The 22,182-nt window shown below is 35.8% G+C and overlaps 1 long non-coding RNA gene across 1 annotated transcript in view; it reads right to left on the minus strand.

The window, feature by feature from the left end:
- Positions 1-22,182, minus strand: part of LOC138353954 (uncharacterized) — a 30,511-nt gene that overhangs the window by 2,868 nt on the left and 5,461 nt on the right. The window contains exon 4 of the long non-coding RNA XR_011223311.1: positions 9,813-9,919. This is a non-coding gene — a long non-coding RNA (uncharacterized lncRNA). The remainder of the gene's footprint in view (positions 1-9,812; positions 9,920-22,182) is intronic.

Genomic DNA, 22,182 nt, shown 5'->3' on the forward strand with positions numbered 1-22,182 from the left:
ATTTTGCAAAAATAATGGCATTTACTATTTTTAAAAGATTATTAGCAAATTTACAGAAATGGTGCATTCGGAAGACAAAACCGTGGTAGACATGGTTGGAACAAGTTAGGTGAGAGGGTGGTGGAGGCCAAAACCATAATCATAATCATCTGTATCAAACCTTATTACAGGTAAAACCAGTAGGCAGTCTACTGTATTTTATCAAACCGTTATTAGTATAATAGATCTCGTAATAATTTTGCAAAAATAATGGCATTTACTATTTTTAAAAGATTATTAGCAAATTTACAGAAATGGTGCATTCGGAAGACAAAACCGTGGTAGACATGGTTGGAACAAGTTAGGTGAGAGGGTGGTGGAGGCCAAAACCATAATCATAATCATCTGTATCAAACCTTATTACAGGTAAAACCAGTAGGCAGTCTACTGTATTTTATCAAACCGTTATTAGTATAATAGATCTCGTAATAATTTTGCAAAAATAATGGCATTTACTATTTTTAAAAGATTATTAGCAAATTTACAGAAATGGTGCATTCGGAAGACAAAACCGTGGTAGACATGGTTGGAACAAGTTAGGTGAGAGGGTGGTGGAGGCCAAAACCATAATCATAATCATCTGTATCAAACCTTATTACAGGTAAAACCAGTAGGCAGTCTACTGTATTTTATCAAACCGTTATTAGTATAATAGATCTCGTAATAATTTTGCAAAAATAATGGCATTTACTATTTTTAAAAGATTATTAGCAAATTTACAGAAATGGTGCATTCGGAAGACAAAACCGTGGTAGACATGGTTGGAACAAGTTAGGTGAGAGGGTGGTGGAGGCCAAAACCATAATCATAATCATCTGTATCAAACCTTATTACAGGTAAAACCAGTAGGCAGTCTACTGTATTTTATCAAACCGTTATTAGTATAATAGATCTCGTAATAATTTTGCAAAAATAATGGCATTTACTATTTTTAAAAGATTATTAGCAAATTTACAGAAATGGTGCATTCGGAAGACAAAACCGTGGTAGACATGGTTGGAACAAGTTAGGTGAGAGGGTGGTGGAGGCCAAAACCATAATCATAATCATCTGTATCAAACCTTATTACAGGTAAAACCAGTAGGCAGTCTACTGTATTTTATCAAACCGTTATTAGTATAATAGATCTCGTAATAATTTTGCAAAAATAATGGCATTTACTATTTTTAAAAGATTATTAGCAAATTTACAGAAATGGTGCATTCGGAAGACAAAACCGTGGTAGACATGGTTGGAACAAGTTAGGTGAGAGGGTGGTGGAGGCCAAAACCATAATCATAATCATCTGTATCAAACCTTATTACAGGTAAAACCAGTAGGCAGTCTACTGTATTTTATCAAACCGTTATTAGTATAATAGATCTCGTAATAATTTTGCAAAAATAATGGCATTTACTATTTTTAAAAGATTATTAGCAAATTTACAGAAATGGTGCATTCGGAAGACAAAACCGTGGTAGACATGGTTGGAACAAGTTAGGTGAGAGGGTGGTGGAGGCCAAAACCATAATCATAATCATCTGTATCAAACCTTATTACAGGTAAAACCAGTAGGCAGTCTACTGTATTTTATCAAACCGTTATTAGTATAATAGATCTCGTAATAATTTTGCAAAAATAATGGCATTTACTATTTTTAAAAGATTATTAGCAAATTTACAGAAATGGTGCATTCGGAAGACAAAACCGTGGTAGACATGGTTGGAACAAGTTAGGTGAGAGGGTGGTGGAGGCCAAAACCATAATCATAATCATCTGTATCAAACCTTATTACAGGTAAAACCAGTAGGCAGTCTACTGTATTTTATCAAACCGTTATTAGTATAATAGATCTCGTAATAATTTTGCAAAAATAATGGCATTTACTATTTTTAAAAGATTATTAGCAAATTTACAGAAATGGTGCATTCGGAAGACAAAACCGTGGTAGACATGGTTGGAACAAGTTAGGTGAGAGGGTGGTGGAGGCCAAAACCATAATCATAATCATCTGTATCAAACCTTATTACAGGTAAAACCAGTAGGCAGTCTACTGTATTTTATCAAACCGTTATTAGTATAATAGATCTCGTAATAATTTTGCAAAAATAATGGCATTTACTATTTTTAAAAGATTATTAGCAAATTTACAGAAATGGTGCATTCGGAAGACAAAACCGTGGTAGACATGGTTGGAACAAGTTAGGTGAGAGGGTGGTGGAGGCCAAAACCATAATCATAATCATCTGTATCAAACCTTATTACAGGTAAAACCAGTAGGCAGTCTACTGTATTTTATCAAACCGTTATTAGTATAATAGATCTCGTAATAATTTTGCAAAAATAATGGCATTTACTATTTTTAAAAGATTATTAGCAAATTTACAGAAATGGTGCATTCGGAAGACAAAACCGTGGTAGACATGGTTGGAACAAGTTAGGTGAGAGGGTGGTGGAGGCCAAAACCATAATCATAATCATCTGTATCAAACCTTATTACAGGTAAAACCAGTAGGCAGTCTACTGTATTTTATCAAACCGTTATTAGTATAATAGATCTCGTAATAATTTTGCAAAAATAATGGCATTTACTATTTTTAAAAGATTATTAGCAAATTTACAGAAATGGTGCATTCGGAAGACAAAACCGTGGTAGACATGGTTGGAACAAGTTAGGTGAGAGGGTGGTGGAGGCCAAAACCATAATCATAATCATCTGTATCAAACCTTATTACAGGTAAAACCAGTAGGCAGTCTACTGTATTTTATCAAACCGTTATTAGTATAATAGATCTCGTAATAATTTTGCAAAAATAATGGCATTTACTATTTTTAAAAGATTATTAGCAAATTTACAGAAATGGTGCATTCGGAAGACAAAACCGTGGTAGACATGGTTGGAACAAGTTAGGTGAGAGGGTGGTGGAGGCCAAAACCATAATCATAATCATCTGTATCAAACCTTATTACAGGTAAAACCAGTAGGCAGTCTACTGTATTTTATCAAACCGTTATTAGTATAATAGATCTCGTAATAATTTTGCAAAAATAATGGCATTTACTATTTTTAAAAGATTATTAGCAAATTTACAGAAATGGTGCATTCGGAAGACAAAACCGTGGTAGACATGGTTGGAACAAGTTAGGTGAGAGGGTGGTGGAGGCCAAAACCATAATCATAATCATCTGTATCAAACCTTATTACAGGTAAAACCAGTAGGCAGTCTACTGTATTTTATCAAACCGTTATTAGTATAATAGATCTCGTAATAATTTTGCAAAAATAATGGCATTTACTATTTTTAAAAGATTATTAGCAAATTTACAGAAATGGTGCATTCGGAAGACAAAACCGTGGTAGACATGGTTGGAACAAGTTAGGTGAGAGGGTGGTGGAGGCCAAAACCATAATCATAATCATCTGTATCAAACCTTATTACAGGTAAAACCAGTAGGCAGTCTACTGTATTTTATCAAACCGTTATTAGTATAATAGATCTCGTAATAATTTTGCAAAAATAATGGCATTTACTATTTTTAAAAGATTATTAGCAAATTTACAGAAATGGTGCATTCGGAAGACAAAACCGTGGTAGACATGGTTGGAACAAGTTAGGTGAGAGGGTGGTGGAGGCCAAAACCATAATCATAATCATCTGTATCAAACCTTATTACAGGTAAAACCAGTAGGCAGTCTACTGTATTTTATCAAACCGTTATTAGTATAATAGATCTCGTAATAATTTTGCAAAAATAATGGCATTTACTATTTTTAAAAGATTATTAGCAAATTTACAGAAATGGTGCATTCGGAAGACAAAACCGTGGTAGACATGGTTGGAACAAGTTAGGTGAGAGGGTGGTGGAGGCCAAAACCATAATCATAATCATCTGTATCAAACCTTATTACAGGTAAAACCAGTAGGCAGTCTACTGTATTTTATCAAACCGTTATTAGTATAATAGATCTCGTAATAATTTTGCAAAAATAATGGCATTTACTATTTTTAAAAGATTATTAGCAAATTTACAGAAATGGTGCATTCGGAAGACAAAACCGTGGTAGACATGGTTGGAACAAGTTAGGTGAGAGGGTGGTGGAGGCCAAAACCATAATCATAATCATCTGTATCAAACCTTATTACAGGTAAAACCAGTAGGCAGTCTACTGTATTTTATCAAACCGTTATTAGTATAATAGATCTCGTAATAATTTTGCAAAAATAATGGCATTTACTATTTTTAAAAGATTATTAGCAAATTTACAGAAATGGTGCATTCGGAAGACAAAACCGTGGTAGACATGGTTGGAACAAGTTAGGTGAGAGGGTGGTGGAGGCCAAAACCATAATCATAATCATCTGTATCAAACCTTATTACAGGTAAAACCAGTAGGCAGTCTACTGTATTTTATCAAACCGTTATTAGTATAATAGATCTCGTAATAATTTTGCAAAAATAATGGCATTTACTATTTTTAAAAGATTATTAGCAAATTTACAGAAATGGTGCATTCGGAAGACAAAACCGTGGTAGACATGGTTGGAACAAGTTAGGTGAGAGGGTGGTGGAGGCCAAAACCATAATCATAATCATCTGTATCAAACCTTATTACAGGTAAAACCAGTAGGCAGTCTACTGTATTTTATCAAACCGTTATTAGTATAATAGATCTCGTAATAATTTTGCAAAATAATGGCATTTACTATTTTTAAAAGATTATTAGCAAATTTACAGAAATGGTGCATTCGGAAGACAAAACCGTGGTAGACATGGTTGGAACAAGTTAGGTGAGAGGGTGGTGGAGGCCAAAACCATAATCATAATCATCTGTATCAAACCTTATTACAGGTAAAACCAGTAGGCAGTCTACTGTATTTTATCAAACCGTTATTAGTATAATAGATCTCGTAATAATTTTGCAAAAATAATGGCATTTACTATTTTTAAAAGATTATTAGCAAATTTACAGAAATGGTGCATTCGGAAGACAAAACCGTGGTAGACATGGTTGGAACAAGTTAGGTGAGAGGGTGGTGGAGGCCAAAACCATAATCATAATCATCTGTATCAAACCTTATTACAGGTAAAACCAGTAGGCAGTCTTCTGTATTTTATCAAACCGTTATTAGTATAATAGATCTCGTAATAATTTTGCAAAAATAATGGCATTTACTATTTTTAAAAGATTATTAGCAAATTTACAGAAATGGTGCATTCGGAAGACAAAACCGTGGTAGACATGGTTGGAACAAGTTAGGTGAGAGGGTGGTGGAGGCCAAAACCATAATCATAATCATCTGTATCAAACCTTATTACAGGTAAAACCAGTAGGCAGTCTACTGTATGTTATCAAACCGTTATTAGTATAATAGATCTCGTAATAATTTTGCAAAAATAATGGCATTTACTATTTTTAAAAGATTATTAGCAAATTTACAGAAATGGTGCATTCGGAAGACAAAACCGTGGTAGACATGGATGGAACAAGTTAGGTGAGAGGGTGGTGGAGGCCAAAACCATAATCATAATCATCTGTATCAAACCTTATTACAGGTAAAACCAGTAGGCAGTCTACTGTATTTTATCAAACCGTTATTAGTATAATAGATCTCGTAATAATTTTGCAAAAATAATGGCATTTACTATTTTTAAAAGATTATTAGCAAATTTACAGAAATGGTGCATTCGGAAGACAAAACCGTGGTAGACATGGTTGGAACAAGTTAGGTGAGAGGGTGGTGGAGGCCAAAACCATAATCATAATCATCTGTATCAAACCTTATTACAGGGTAAAACCAGTAGGCAGTCTACTGTATTTTATCAAACCGTTATTAGTATAATAGATCTCGTAATAATTTTGCAAAAATAATGGCATTTACTATTTTTAAAAGATTATTAGCAAATTTACAGAAATGGTGCATTCGGAAGACAAAACCGTGGTAGACATGGTTGGAACAAGTTAGGTGAGAGGGTGGTGGAGGCCAAAACCATAATCATAATCATCTGTATCAAACCTTATTACAGGTAAAACCAGTAGGCAGTCTACTGTATTTTATCAAACCGTTATTAGTATAATAGATCTCGTAATAATTTTGCAAAAATAATGGCATTTACTATTTTTAAAAGATTATTAGCAAATTTACAGAAATGGTGCATTCGGAAGACAAAACCGTGGTAGACATGGTTGGAACAAGTTAGGTGAGAGGGTGGTGGAGGCCAAAACCATAATCATAATCATCTGTATCAAACCTTATTACAGGTAAAACCAGTAGGCAGTCTACTGTATTTTATCAAACCGTTATTAGTATAATAGATCTCGTAATAATTTTGCAAAAATAATGGCATTTACTATTTTTAAAAGATTATTAGCAAATTTACAGAAATGGTGCATTCGGAAGACAAAACCGTGGTAGACATGGTTGGAACAAGTTAGGTGAGAGGGTGGTGGAGGCCAAAACCATAATCATAATCATCTGTATCAAACCTTATTACAGGTAAAACCAGTAGGCAGTCTACTGTATTTTATCAAACCGTTATTAGTATAATAGATCTCGTAATAATTTTGCAAAAATAATGGCATTTACTATTTTTAAAAGATTATTAGCAAATTTACAGAAATGGTGCATTCGGAAGACAAAACCGTGGTAGACATGGTTGGAACAAGTTAGGTGAGAGGGTGGTGGAGGCCAAAACCATAATCATAATCATCTGTATCAAACCTTATTACAGGTAAAACCAGTAGGCAGTCTACTGTATTTTATCAAACCGTTATTAGTATAATAGATCTCGTAATAATTTTGCAAAAATAATGGCATTTACTATTTTTAAAAGATTATTAGCAAATTTACAGAAATGGTGCATTCGGAAGACAAAACCGTGGTAGACATGGTTGGAACAAGTTAGGTGAGAGGGTGGTGGAGGCCAAAACCATAATCATAATCATCTGTATCAAACCTTATTACAGGTAAAACCAGTAGGCAGTCTACTGTATTTTATCAAACCGTTATTAGTATAATAGATCTCGTAATAATTTTGCAAAAATAATGGCATTTACTATTTTTAAAAGATTATTAGCAAATTTACAGAAATGGTGCATTCGGAAGACAAAACCGTGGTAGACATGGTTGGAACAAGTTAGGTGAGAGGGTGGTGGAGGCCAAAACCATAATCATAATCATCTGTATCAAACCTTATTACAGGTAAAACCAGTAGGCAGTCTACTGTATTTTATCAAACCGTTATTAGTATAATAGATCTCGTAATAATTTTGCAAAAATAATGGCATTTACTATTTTTAAAAGATTATTAGCAAATTTACAGAAATGGTGCATTCGGAAGACAAAACCGTGGTAGACATGGTTGGAACAAGTTAGGTGAGAGGGTGGTGGAGGCCAAAACCATAATCATAATCATCTGTATCAAACCTTATTACAGGTAAAACCAGTAGGCAGTCTACTGTATTTTATCAAACCGTTATTAGTATAATAGATCTCGTAATAATTTTGCAAAAATAATGGCATTTACTATTTTTAAAAGATTATTAGCAAATTTACAGAAATGGTGCATTCGGAAGACAAAACCGTGGTAGACATGGTTGGAACAAGTTAGGTGAGAGGGTGGTGGAGGCCAAAACCATAATCATAATCATCTGTATCAAACCTTATTACAGGTAAAACCAGTAGGCAGTCTACTGTATTTTATCAAACCGTTATTAGTATAATAGATCTCGTAATAATTTTGCAAAAATAATGGCATTTACTATTTTTAAAAGATTATTAGCAAATTTACAGAAATGGTGCATTCGGAAGACAAAACCGTGGTAGACATGGTTGGAACAAGTTAGGTGAGAGGGTGGTGGAGGCCAAAACCATAATCATAATCATCTGTATCAAACCTTATTACAGGTAAAACCAGTAGGCAGTCTACTGTATTTTATCAAACCGTTATTAGTATAATAGATCTCGTAATAATTTTGCAAAAATAATGGCATTTACTATTTTTAAAAGATTATTAGCAAATTTACAGAAATGGTGCATTCGGAAGACAAAACCGTGGTAGACATGGTTGGAACAAGTTAGGTGAGAGGGTGGTGGAGGCCAAAACCATAATCATAATCATCTGTATCAAACCTTATTACAGGTAAAACCAGTAGGCAGTCTACTGTATTTTATCAAACCGTTATTAGTATAATAGATCTCGTAATAATTTTGCAAAAATAATGGCATTTACTATTTTTAAAAGATTATTAGCAAATTTACAGAAATGGTGCATTCGGAAGACAAAACCGTGGTAGACATGGTTGGAACAAGTTAGGTGAGAGGGTGGTGGAGGCCAAAACCATAATCATAATCATCTGTATCAAACCTTATTACAGGTAAAACCAGTAGGCAGTCTACTGTATTTTATCAAACCGTTATTAGTATAATAGATCTCGTAATAATTTTGCAAAAATAATGGCATTTACTATTTTTAAAAGATTATTAGCAAATTTACAGAAATGGTGCATTCGGAAGACAAAACCGTGGTAGACATGGTTGGAACAAGTTAGGTGAGAGGGTGGTGGAGGCCAAAACCATAATCATAATCATCTGTATCAAACCTTATTACAGGTAAAACCAGTAGGCAGTCTACTGTATTTTATCAAACCGTTATTAGTATAATAGATCTCGTAATAATTTTTGCAAAAATAATGGCATTTACTATTTTTAAAAGATTATTAGCAAATTTACAGAAATGGTGCATTCGGAAGACAAAACCGTGGTAGACATGGTTGGAACAAGTTAGGTGAGAGGGTGGTGGAGGCCAAAACCATAATCATAATCATCTGTATCAAACCTTATTACAGGTAAAACCAGTAGGCAGTCTACTGTATTTTATCAAACCGTTATTAGTATAATAGATCTCGTAATAATTTTGCAAAAATAATGGCATTTACTATTTTTAAAAGATTATTAGCAAATTTACAGAAATGGTGCATTCGGAAGACAAAACCGTGGTAGACATGGTTGGAACAAGTTAGGTGAGAGGGTGGTGGAGGCCAAAACCATAATCATAATCATCTGTATCAAACCTTATTACAGGTAAAACCAGTAGGCAGTCTACTGTACTTTATCAAACCGTTATTAGTATAATAGATCTCGTAATAATTTTGCAAAAATAATGGCATTTACTATTTTTAAAAGATTATTAGCAAATTTACAGAAATGGTGCATTCGGAAGACAAAACCGTGGTAGACATGGTTGGAACAAGTTAGGTGAGAGGGTGGTGGAGGCCAAAACCATAATCATAATCATCTGTATCAAACCTTATTACAGGTAAAACCAGTAGGCAGTCTACTGTATTTTATCAAACCGTTATTAGTATAATAGATCTCGTAATAATTTTGCAAAAATAATGGCATTTACTATTTTTAAAAGATTATTAGCAAATTTACAGAAATGGTGCATTCGGAAGACAAAACCAATTTTTCACTTTTGACAATTGAGCACCTGCTACATCCAGATTCTAGGGAGGAAAGGAAGGACGATCTTACTGGATCCCATAGCCTCTCCGAGGCACAAACCAGGCTTTTACATAACCCCCCCCCCTGCACCCGAGCTTTTTAAAATAGTAAATGCCATTATTTTTGCAAAATTATTACGAGATCTATTATACTAATAACGGTAAATAAATAATAAATAGTAAATAAATCAAAATCAGTTACATTATTTTATCTTATTCATAGCATAAATGTTCTCGAAGATTACTAAAAAGAAATTGAATTAGACTACAGCAAATTGGCAAACTTTACCTTGTATCTGTTTCCACCGAGTTTGTTTGGGGCGTTCTTCAACATATCAGCAATACTTGTCTCAACATCTCTTTCAGTTGCATTAGTGTGGGTGTTGATACAGGCTTCTGGAAATTTATAAGAATTAATTAATATATATAATTATAATTCACTTTGCTATTCCCCATTCCACAGTCCTCTCGTCCTTCCCACTTCCCTGTCCCCACATCATCCCCACTATTCCCACTTCCCTGTCCCATCGTCCTCCTTACCATTTTCCCCTCCCCTGTCCTTCTTCCTCCCCCACCATCTCCCATTCACCTGTCCCTTTGTCCTCCCCAGCATTCCCCTGTCCCCACCATCCCCAACTCCCCAGTCCCCTCGTCCTCCCCACCATTACCCTCTCCTCTGTCCCCTCGTCTTCCCCACCATACCCCCCTCTCGTCCTCCCCACCATTCCAAACTACCTCATCCGATGCATTCTATAATGGTCTGATGCTTCCATCAGAAAATTGGGAACATCAAATGATCTGATATTCCCATCACTGAAAAATAAGAACAGCTAAAAAAATGAAATGAAAAAAATAAAAAAATAAACTATACTCATGAAATGAACAGTATGGTAAACAACACAGCTCAATTTCAATGCAATGTCACACAAAATTATTAAATCGAAATGAAAATAAATTGAAATCTATGAAAATTCAAATTATCAATACAATCGGAAATACAGTGGTACCTCGCATAACGAATTTAATCCGTTCCATGTTCGTCATGTGAAACGGACGTCATACAAAACGAGTGTCCCCCCATGTAACCAGTGTGATGCACTGTGTTTATTGTGAAATTTCCCCAGAGTGCATGACATCAAATGTTCCCCAAAATAAAATTTTTCTTTGTAAAATGATAAATTACCGTCCCTGAACATGTCTATGTAAAAATAATTACAAAATTCCACTTACTTTGGCTGTGAGGGCGTGGACAAGGTGCGCTGTGACGTCATCAGGGCCTGGTCGCCCGTGTGTGAAGCTCCCAGACATGGCGCAGGCCATTCAAGCACCGCGTGTTGCCACAAATATATTTTCAAATATTTTTTCTATGCATTTCCAATGCGGTTTTATTTGTTTCATTTATCGTATATGATGCATATTTGTGACCTTTACAATATGTATACAGTAGAATGTTCACAATTTTCCATGAAACTGTGATACATGTGTCAGTAATGTGTCCACAATAAATGTTTATTGTCACAATATTACGTGGTAAAAATTCACTAATATTACAATATGTACAGTTTCACATACTATTTACACAGTAACACACTGTATTACACACTCAGTACTTTGGAGGTGCATAATAGTCAACGAAGTAGTCCATGGTACACAGCGCGACTTTGCTCTCCTTGCACCAGCTACAGATAGATTTTTGCTTCCTGTTTCATCGTTATGTGTGCTTGCAAATAACGCACTTGCGTGCACCCTTGGCTTTAGTACTTGTAGGTGGTATGTAGCCAAGCTTGTAAAGCATAAAGTAGTATTGAAACGATTATAGGAAAAGCTCAATTTGTAAGGTAGTCTTGAAAAGATCGCTTTGTAAGGTCCCACACAGGAAGAGATTCAGCTAGCCTCAAAGAGTGTCCATCAGTCAGGAAGAGATTCAGCTAGCCTCAAAGAGTGTCCATCAGTCAGGAAAAGATTCAGGTATTCTTGAAAATATCAATGAACACCACCACCATGGAAGCCGCTAACACTGTTAATCTATGCTACTTGTATCAGATGCATCATCACTGAACGCAGAAAACGATTCATCTATGTATCATCTATATACATTAGAGATGGCAAGGGTGGGGCTCAGAGCTACACCTGGATACGCTTGCTGTATCATCCTCATAGGTGCTGTATCACTGGCATCCGACCGTTGTGTTAAGCCCTTATTGCGCCTAGCTTCACCAATGTTATGACCCTTATGTTCTTCAAACAAAAGGGTCTGAATTGCACCGACTGAGCACAGTCTTTCAACACCGTGTGGGACAGGTGTTTGAGAGCCAGAGGCACGTGTGCCACAAATGGTTGCTCACGCAGTACTAACCCAGCCAGCAGCCCTTGTCTTTCATATTCGTTATGGCAAAAGGTTCGTTCAGTTTTTGTTGGGTAGGCTGCTCCATTATGACAATCTTTCTTTGTTTCAAATGTGTTCCATTTGTTTTGTATTTGTCACTTACGTCTCAATAATGGAGCAGCCTACCCGACAAACACTGAACGAACCTTTATGACATTTGTCCATTTTTCAAATGGTTTCAACAGTTCTTTTATTTTTCGTTTTTTTTTTTTTTTTTTTAAGAAACATGGAGCAGCCGACCTGTAGACCACCGAACGAACCTTTTTGACATTTGTACTGGTTTTCAAAATTCTTCATTCTTTTTATTATTTACGTTTTTTGTATGTAAGAAACATGGAGCAGCCTACCTGCCGACCACCGAACGAACCTTTTGCTATAAGGCAAATGAAAAATAAATATTGAACACATTTGAAGAAAGGAAAATGTCATAATGGTTTATTCAGTGTATGTAAGGTAGGCTTCTCCATTATTGAGATGCAAATGACAAATAAAAAACAAATGGAACACATTTGAAACAAAGAAAGATTGTTATAATGGAGCAGCCTACCTGCCGAACACCGAACGAACCTTTTTGACATTTGTTGTATATCAGACATTTCATTTCTTTTTTCCTACAAAAACGTCAATGCTTTGCAACATCTCAGTAGTCACCCTTTTATATCCCAGCATCATTAGCATCTTTAAACAAGAACAACATAATTTATGTGCATCGTCGGAGGCGTCTAAGAATGTGCAAGAAGCAGCGCGACCCCACCATGTGGTGTTGACGTTACTCAAACCAGCGTTCGTCATAAGGGACGATTTGACGCCGATCGGGCCGTTCGTTACCCAAAATATTCGTCTTTTGGGGCAATCGTTATGCGAGGTACCACTGTATTGAAATAATATCGCAACATAATATAGTGTGGGTTGCTCTTACGTGCAACAGACGGTGCTGTTTTTCAAAAAAGGCATGGTTTTACCTGTCACAAGTGTGGCATCTATACTTATACTCACGAAATGAACGGTATGGTAAACAACATAGCTCAATTGCAATGCAATGTCACAATAACATTTAATAACAATAATAACAATAACATTTAAATATACTTTAAGATATAATCTAGAAGAAAATAAGAACATTGAAACGGTTCATGAACTCGATTTCAATAAAGGACACTATGGGGAACTTTGAAAAACAGTTAATGAGTATAATTAGACAGACTTGTTGCTAGGCAGAGGAGTAAATAATGAGATATATGGCAAATTTTGCAAAATATACGGCACACAAACATTCATACCCAAACAAAGCAAAATGCTAGGTAAGAACAAAGCAGTTGGCCCGTAGGGGAAAGGAGATACCCACAAGACTGGAATACAAGTCATTAACAAGCACACAAGTACTACACTACACAACAACCGCACTACTACCAGAACTGGACGAATCACTACCAAAACAACACATTGCACATCACTACCAAAACAACACAACACAACACAAGCATTGGCAAAGAATTATAGACCAGTTGCACTAACATCCCACATAATAAAATTATTTGAGAGTGATCAGGAGTCAGATTACTAGTTTTATAGAGACCAATGACCTCCACAATCCAGGCCAACAAGGATTTAGAGCAGTTTCTATGATCGAGCCACTGAGATCTATAAAGAATTCTGATCAAGAAAGAGATCTAGGGGTGGTTTTAGATAGAAAACTATAACCTGAGGATCATTTTAAGAACATTCTGCGAGGGGCCTATGCTACACTTTTTAACTTTAGAATTGCTTTTAAATACATAGGTCAAAAAGTTTTAAAAGTTTTAAAAGTTTTTTAAACCTCTCGTGTATCATGAGTGTGTTAAAGCATCAGATGGTGCATTCAGATGATGAATATTACCTAGTTCCTTCATCTGGGAAGAATGAACACATATTGGTGCATTCGGATGATAAAAACTAACTACTGTAGTTTAATTGATCAACAGACTGTATATCATATGCAGACTGTATGTGGATCTGCGGGCCACTCCAAACAACAGCCTGGTGGACCAAGCTCCACCAGGGCTAAAGCACAAAGTGATATAGATGTGATAGAGAAACTAGGTCAAATGGAGGAGTAGGTCTGTATATTAAACAGCACCTGACGTGCACAGAGCTACTAAACTCAATGTGGTGGTAGAGTGGTGGGGGGGGGGAAACATTGCAGAAAAAAACAAAAATACAATTTGGTCAACAAAACAGCATTGTTTAAAATAGAAGACATGGGTTGTCATTTTGGGGGTAAGGTAGGTTACATTGAGTTAATTAGTTAGTACTTAGTTTTTATCTTAAACTGGTTGGGAGAGGTACAGTGTTGCTGTGCTGGTGAAAGAACACCTAAAGGTAAATTAAATAATGATTGCGAATCCACAAGAAGTTGACATAATATCGCTAGAGATCTGCAATCAGGATGATAAACTTTCCTTAAAGAATTTGACAAACACTTGCTGATAGGACATGAAGTAAATGAAATGTATGTCAAGTTTTGTGAAATATATGATAAAAGCACAACAAAATTTGTACCAAAGGAGAGATGCAGAACTAGGAAAAGGGGTTTGTTCAACAGAAATTGCGAGAGGGCCTGAGACCCAAACACACACAAATGGAATCAATATATAGCAAGAGGCCAAACCCCCAAACATACAAGCGATGCAAAGATGCGAGAAACAGCAGCAGCATTAAGGAGAGGGACTTAAGGACCATAAATAAAGTGTGAAAATAAACTCGAGTAAATTTTTTTAACTACTCTCGACAGTGAAGAAAAACAAATATTCAGACGATTTGTGTTAGAATCATTAATCTTACACTTTCGGTCATATTCAACAACACAAATACATACACACACATTCCTGTTGCTGTAGCAAGTGAAGAATTACACACACAGATCACAATAACGTGATGCATCAAATGAACAAATCCACAAGGGCCGTGACGAGGATTCGAACCTGCGTCCGGGAGCATCCCAGACACTGCCTTAATCGACTGAGCTACAACAGGGTAAAAGGGTTGAAACCGAAGTTCTACTGAACTTACTGGATCCCATAGCCTCTCCGAGGCACAAACCAGGCTTTTACACAACCCCCCCCCCCCCCCTGCACCCGAGCTATGTCAACAGGCCGTTCTCCCTCTTCGCCCTTCCGAATGCACCATATCAGTAAATTTTTTAATAATCTTTTAAAAATAGTAAATGCCACTATTTTTGCAAAATTATTACGAGATCTATTATTCTATAGAATAATGCATATAAATGCATATATGCATATAAATACAAAACATAAATACAAAACAAGTAAATGTAAATAATTTTACCTTGCACCTAGATCCACCAAGCCTGTATGGCGCGCGTTTCAGTACTTCGGAAATCTAGAACTATCTTGAATCTCTAATCTGCAATGAAACAATACATATTATTGCACTTACCAAAACATGGATGAATGTAGAAAATACAGAACTATTAGCTGAATATCAAATAAATGGATTTAATCTATTTCACACAGATAGATATATTACACCGTGTATATTAGGTAATACCTAACATACACGCCTCCACACACACTACATTTGAAATGTAGTCTCAAAAAGACTACATTTCAACAGCAAAGATTACTCCATAAAAAAATAATTAAATTATTGACCAACATGAGAGAGGGTTAGCCAACATGAGGGTTGTGTTGATTGCCTGAAAATATTTAAATTGTGTAATGTATTGAATGACATTTTTCAAGTTACAACATTTTTTAAATTACTGAACTAGGTTCTAGGCTTTGCTAGGCTTAATTCAATTATTACAGATAAGCCTAACCTAGCCTAGAACCCAGTGGGTTTTCTTCCTATTGGGGAGTGTTGTACATGCCTCGCCTCCACATACACACTAGCACAGCCAGGCCTCGCCTCCACATACACACTAGCACAGCCAGGCCTCGCCTCCACATACACCAGCACTGCCAGGCCTCGCCTCCACATACACACTAGCACAGCCAGGCCTCGCCTCCACATACACACTAGCACAGCCAGGCCTCGCCTCCACATACACCAGCACTGCCAGGCCTCGCCTCCACATACACCAGCACTGCCAGGCCTCGCCTCCACATACTCACCAGCACAGCCAGGCCTCGCCTCCACATACACCAGCACTGCCAGGCCTCGCCTCGCCTCCACATACACCAGCACTGCCAGGCCTCGCCTCCACATTTAAACCAACCAAGCCCACAAATACGTTAACATGGACCAGCATTACACCGTCTAACATACTCTGTCAGATGTAACAACTAAATTTGTGAATTCAAGACCAAATCTATTGTATAACACAGTGTTAGTACGAGAAAAACATTACTTACATTCGAAGCCGTGTTTTAAAATGGCGGCGGTCTTGTACTGACGCTCCAAACTGTGTGTTCGTTTGCGTATGATGAACGTGTGACAATTTACTACAACAATTATTTAATTATTCTTATTCTTTATTTTAATATTTTTAGGGTACATGAAATTTCAAACTTATTTGCACACAATAATATAATTGCATTGTCATAACCTTTATATATTACGGAAAATACGATGACATGAACGAAGTCAAAGTGAAGTTGAAGTCAAAGTCATTCGCCGAACGTATTAGTCATTTTTTTTCTCCCAAACGATAGGGGTAACAAATCCACAGAGAATATAAGAAATTGAAATTGAAATTGAAATTGAAATAAGTTTAGAGAGAATATAAGTGTACAGTAAAGTCAATTTTATTCAGGAAAGTACATACATAGTTGATTTACAAACATAATGTTGGATTTATAGATAGAGCTAGTGCATACAATACCTAAAGCCACTATAGTAGGCCTATAGCATTTCAGGCAACCGGGCAGTATATATGGACCCCTTACTCAAATCTCTGAATATGTTAGATATTAAGTCCCTGCACATACTCTCATGTGTATTTTATATATATAAAACGCTGCACTGTAATGTCAATCCTGACCTTAAAAGCTTCCTAGAAGGTTGTAACAGATCCCATGAGCACCACACCAGAAACAAATACCTATTTGATATTCCAAGAGTACGACTTAGTCAAACTAGAAATGCTTTACAAATCAAGAGACCTCGAATGTGGAATGACCTTCCCAATTATGTTAAAAACTGTACCTCTCCCAACCAGTTTAAGATAAATAAAGATAAATTTATAAGTTAAGAAAAATTCCACAAATCAACAACCCTGTTACTGACCCTGTATTTACCCAAGTCTTTCCTAAATCTAAACTTATCCAATTTATACCCATTGTTTCGTGTTCTATCTTGTGTTGACAATTTTAATACCCTATTAATATCCCCTTTGTTATATCTATTCAGGAAATTGTGGTTGATCTCGAACCCATTGATAATGTGACGACTTATACAGAATTTTGTAACTATATCATCAAGATTGTAACCAGCTTAGCTAAATGTAGTGTGGGGTTCAGTCCCTAAGCCCATATATCCCAGCAAACATTTTCATGTTTTTAAAACATCCTAAAAACGACATTTCATTGTTTTCAGCACGTTTATAATTACGTTTAGAAAAGGTTTTTTGAGAACTTTTATATACAACCTTAGAACGTAAATAATTAACATTTCTAAAAACTTTTTTATAATCTTTTAATTACCTACATTAAAACGTTTAGGGTATAATAATTTTTTAATTCATATCTGAAATAGAAAGGGAGAGAAAGAAAGAAGACATATCTGAGAAAGAAATGGACATCCTATATATGTATGTGCAAATTACAAATAAATAGGGTACAAAAAGAGAATTAAAATATTATATTTATTTAATTAAGAATGAGTAATACAACAAAATATATGTAATAGCTCGAAATATATAGACTATATCTATTACAGAATATAAAAGTAAAAATTTAAAAATCTATAAAAATCTATATATGCAATATGTGAACACAATAGATTTTGTGATCAAGCAGCCTGTGATTCATGTCATGCTGAGATCAGTCTGACGTTACAAGCAGTTATTGTTACTTAAAACTAAAACAAGTAAAATTTTCCGAGTATACATATAACACTATAGTTTTTCTATGACTAATAATAAAAATCTATTAATCAAAAGTTTAGGACTAATTAACTAAAAATAAAAATCTACAAGTGAATGTAAACACAGTCAAGTATAATATTCATGTAGAAAGAGAAAGAAAAAGAGAGAGAAGGAAAGAAAGAGAAAGAAAGAAAGGGAGAAAGAGAGAGAGAGAAAGAAAAGAAAAAAGTCATGTATAATATTCATATTAGCACCATGCAATATAACTTAGATTAAGTAAAAATCTCAGACATTTTTAAATCAAATGAAATATGAGAGCCAGAGAGAGAGCGCCACAGAGCCAGAGAAAGAGAGAGCCAGAGAGCGAGAGAGTGTCAGAGCCAGAGAGCGAGAGAGAGTCAGAGCCAGAGAGAGAGAGAGCCAGAGCCAGAGAGAGAGAGAGAGCCAGAGCCAGAGAGAGAGAGAGAGAGAGAGCCAGAGAGAAAGAGAGAGCCAGAGAGAGAGAGAGCCAGAGAGAGAGAGAGCCAGAGCCAGAGAGAGAGAGAGCCAGAGAGAGAGAGCGTGAGCCAGAGCCAGAGAGAGAGAGAGTCAGAGCCAGAGAGAGAGCCAGAGCCAGAGAGAGAGAGAGAGCCAGAGAGAGAGAGAGCCAGAGAGAGAGAGAGAGAGAGAGAGAGAGCGAGAGCCAGAGAGAGCGAGAGCCAGAGAGAGCGAGAGAGCTAGAGAAAGAGAGAGAGAGAGCCAGAGAGAGAGAGAGCCATAGAGAGAGAGAGAGCCAGAGAGAAAGAGAGAGAAAGAGAGAGCCAGAGAGAGAGAGAGAGCCAGAGCCAGAGAGAGAGAGAGCCAGAGAGAGAGAGAGAGCCAGAGCCAGAGAGAGAGAGCCAGAGCCAGAGAGAGAGAGAGAGCCAGAGCCAGAGAGAGAGAGAGAGCCAGAGCCAGAGAGAGCCAGAGCCAGAGAGAGAGCCAGAGCCAGAGAGAGAGAGAGAGAGCCAGAGAGAGAGAGAGAGCAAGAGAGCCAGAGAGAGTGAGAGAGAGAGCCAGAGAGAGAGCAAGATAGCCAGAGAGAGAGAGAGAGCCAGAGAGAGAGAGAGCAAGAGAGCAAGAGAGCCAGAGAGAGAGAGAGAGAGAGAGAGAGAGAGAGAGAGAGAGAGAGAGAGAGAGAGCGAGAGAGAGAGCCAGAGAGAGAGAGAGAGAAAGAGCAAGAGAGCCAGAGAGAGCGAGAGAAAGAGAAAGAAAGAGAAAGAAAGAGAAAGAAAGAGAGAGAGAGAGAGAGAGAGAGAGAGAGAGAGAGAGAGAGAGAGAGAGAGAGAGAGAGAGAGAGAGAAAGAGAGAGACAGACAGAGACAGAAAGACACACACACAACAAAAGAGGAGACAGAACAAAATTAAGGCAAGGAGAGAGAAGACAGAACAGAAACAACAGAGAGAGGAGAGAAATGAGAAATCATTGAAGAGAAGGGGAAGAGAAACACAAGATAAGAAAAAGATGCAAGAAAAATATACAAGATAAAAATGACATAAATGAATACCACAAATATAAAAAGTAAAGGAAGAGAGAAGCTAGAAGAGACAGGAAACGAGAGGTGTTAGAAGAGAGGAGGAAAGGAGAGATTAAAAGTTAAGAAAAACAGGAGAGAAACGTAAAAGAAATAAAAAAAGGGGACATTTGTGAGGAGAGAAAATAAAGAGACCAGAGAAGACCATATATCAAGAGTGTGAGGATAAAGACTTATATATTTTCTTAGTAGACATCCTCTGGCTCTTGTTGCCTCTCTTGTATACGAATTGTACTTGCAAGTTTTCCCTGAAAAGATATTAACAAAATTAATATTTAATTATTTATTTATATAAATTACACACACACAAACTTATATATATATATATATATATATATATATATATATATATATATATATATATATATATATATATATATATATATATATATATATATATATATATATATATATATATATATATATATATAAATAAAAAGTTTGTGTGTGTAATTTATATAAAAGTGACCATGTCTTTTTGGGAATAAAGTATGCAATGCATTATAATCTGGAAGAAAATGAGCTTGAAGCAGTTGAAAAACCTGACTTGTGGAGAGGTCATTATGGGGAACTCAGATATTTCCTTAAGGAATTTGACAAACACTTTCTGTTAGGACATGAAGTAAATGAGATGTATGTCAAGTTTTGTGAAATATATGATAATGGCACAACAAAATTTATACTAAAGCAGAGATGCAGAACTAGGAAAAGGGGAAAAATTGCCCAAACATACAAGCAATACACAGATGCGAGAAACAACAATAGCAGTAAGGAGAGGGGCAGAAAGACTATGACTTTCGGTCATATTCAACAACACAAATATACATACACACACACACATTATTGGAAAAAATTGGAATTGGAATATTGGAAAAAATAATTAAAACTAAATGGGTAGAACACCTGGAGAGAAATGATATAATTTCAGACAGACAGTATGGTTTTCGATTTGGAAGATCCTGTGTATCGAATTTACTCAGTTTCTATGATCGAGCAACAGATATATTACAGGAAAGAGATGGTTGGGTTGACTGCATCTATCTGGACCTAAAAAAGGCATTCGACAGTTCCACATAGAGAGGTTGTTCTGGAAACTGGAAAATATTGGAGGGGTGACAGGTAAGCTTCTAATATGGATGAAAAATTTTCTGACATAGAAAAATGAGGGCAGTAATCAGAGGCAATGTATCGGACTGGAGAAATGTCACAAGTGGAGTACCACAGGGTTCAGTTCTTGCACCAGTGATGTTTATTGTCTACATAAATGATCTACCAGTTGGTATACAGAATTACATGAACATGTTTGCTGATGATGCTAAGATAATAGGAAGGATAAGAAATTTAGATGATTGTCATGCCCTTCAAGAAAACCTGGATAAAATAAGTATATGGAGCACCACTTGGCAAATGGAATTTAATGTTAATAAATGCCATGTTATGGAATGTGGAACAGGAGAACATAGACCCCACACAACCTATACATTATGTGAGAAATCTTTAAAGAATTCTGATAAAGAAAGAGATCTAGGGGTGGTTCTAGATAGAAAACTATCACCTGAGGACCACATAAAGAATATTGTGCGAGGAGCCTATGCTACGCTTTCTAACTTTAGAATTGCGTTTAAATACATGGATGGTGATATACTAAAGAAATTGTTCATGACTTTTGTTACGCCAAAGCTAGAATATGCAGCTGTTGTGTGGTGCCCAACAACAGAAGTTGGCCCATATCTTAAGAAGCACATCAACAAACTGGAAAAGGTGCAAAGACATGCTACTAAGTGGCTCCCAGAACTGAAGGGCAAGAGCTACGAGGAGACGTTAGAGGCATTAAATATGCCAAAACTAAAAGACAGAAGAGGTGATATGATCACTACATACAAAATAGTAACAGGAATTGATAAAATCGACAGGGAAGATTTCCTGAGACCTGGAACTTCAAGAACAGGAGGTCATAGATTGAAACTAGCTTAACACAGATGCTAAAGAAATATAAGAAAATTCACTTTCGCAAATAGAGTGGTAGACGGTTGGAACAAGTTAGGTGAGAAGGTGGTGGAGGCCAAGACTGTCAGTAGTTTCAAAGCGTTATATGACAAAGAGTGCTGGGAAGACGGTCTCATCCTTTAACTACACTTAGGTAATTACACACACACACACACAGACATATTATATTATATTATATTATATAATATTATATTATATTATATTATATTATATTATATTATATTATATTATATTATATTATATTATATTATATTACATTATATTTATATTTATATATATATATATATATATATATATATATATATATATATATATATATATATATGTCGTACCTAGTCGCCAGAACGCACTTTTCAGCCTACTATGCAAGGCCCGATTTGCCTAATAAGCCAAGTTTTCATGAATTAATATATTTTCTCTATTTTTTTTCTTATGAAATGATAAAGCTATCCATTTCATTATGTATGAGGTCAATTCTTTTTTTATTGGAGTTAAAATTAATAGATATATATGACCGAACCTAACCTATCTTTATAGGTTAGGTTAGGTAGCTGAAAATGTTAGGTTAGGTAGTCGAAAAAACATTAATTCAAGAAAACTTGGCTTATTAGGCAAATCGGGCCTTGCATAGTAGGCTGAGATGTGCGTTCTGGCTACTAGGTACGACACATTATATATATATTTATAT

This window comes from Procambarus clarkii, chromosome 60, assembly GCF_040958095.1.
Source record: "Procambarus clarkii isolate CNS0578487 chromosome 60, FALCON_Pclarkii_2.0, whole genome shotgun sequence".
Lineage (NCBI taxonomy): Eukaryota > Metazoa > Arthropoda > Malacostraca > Decapoda > Cambaridae > Procambarus > Procambarus clarkii.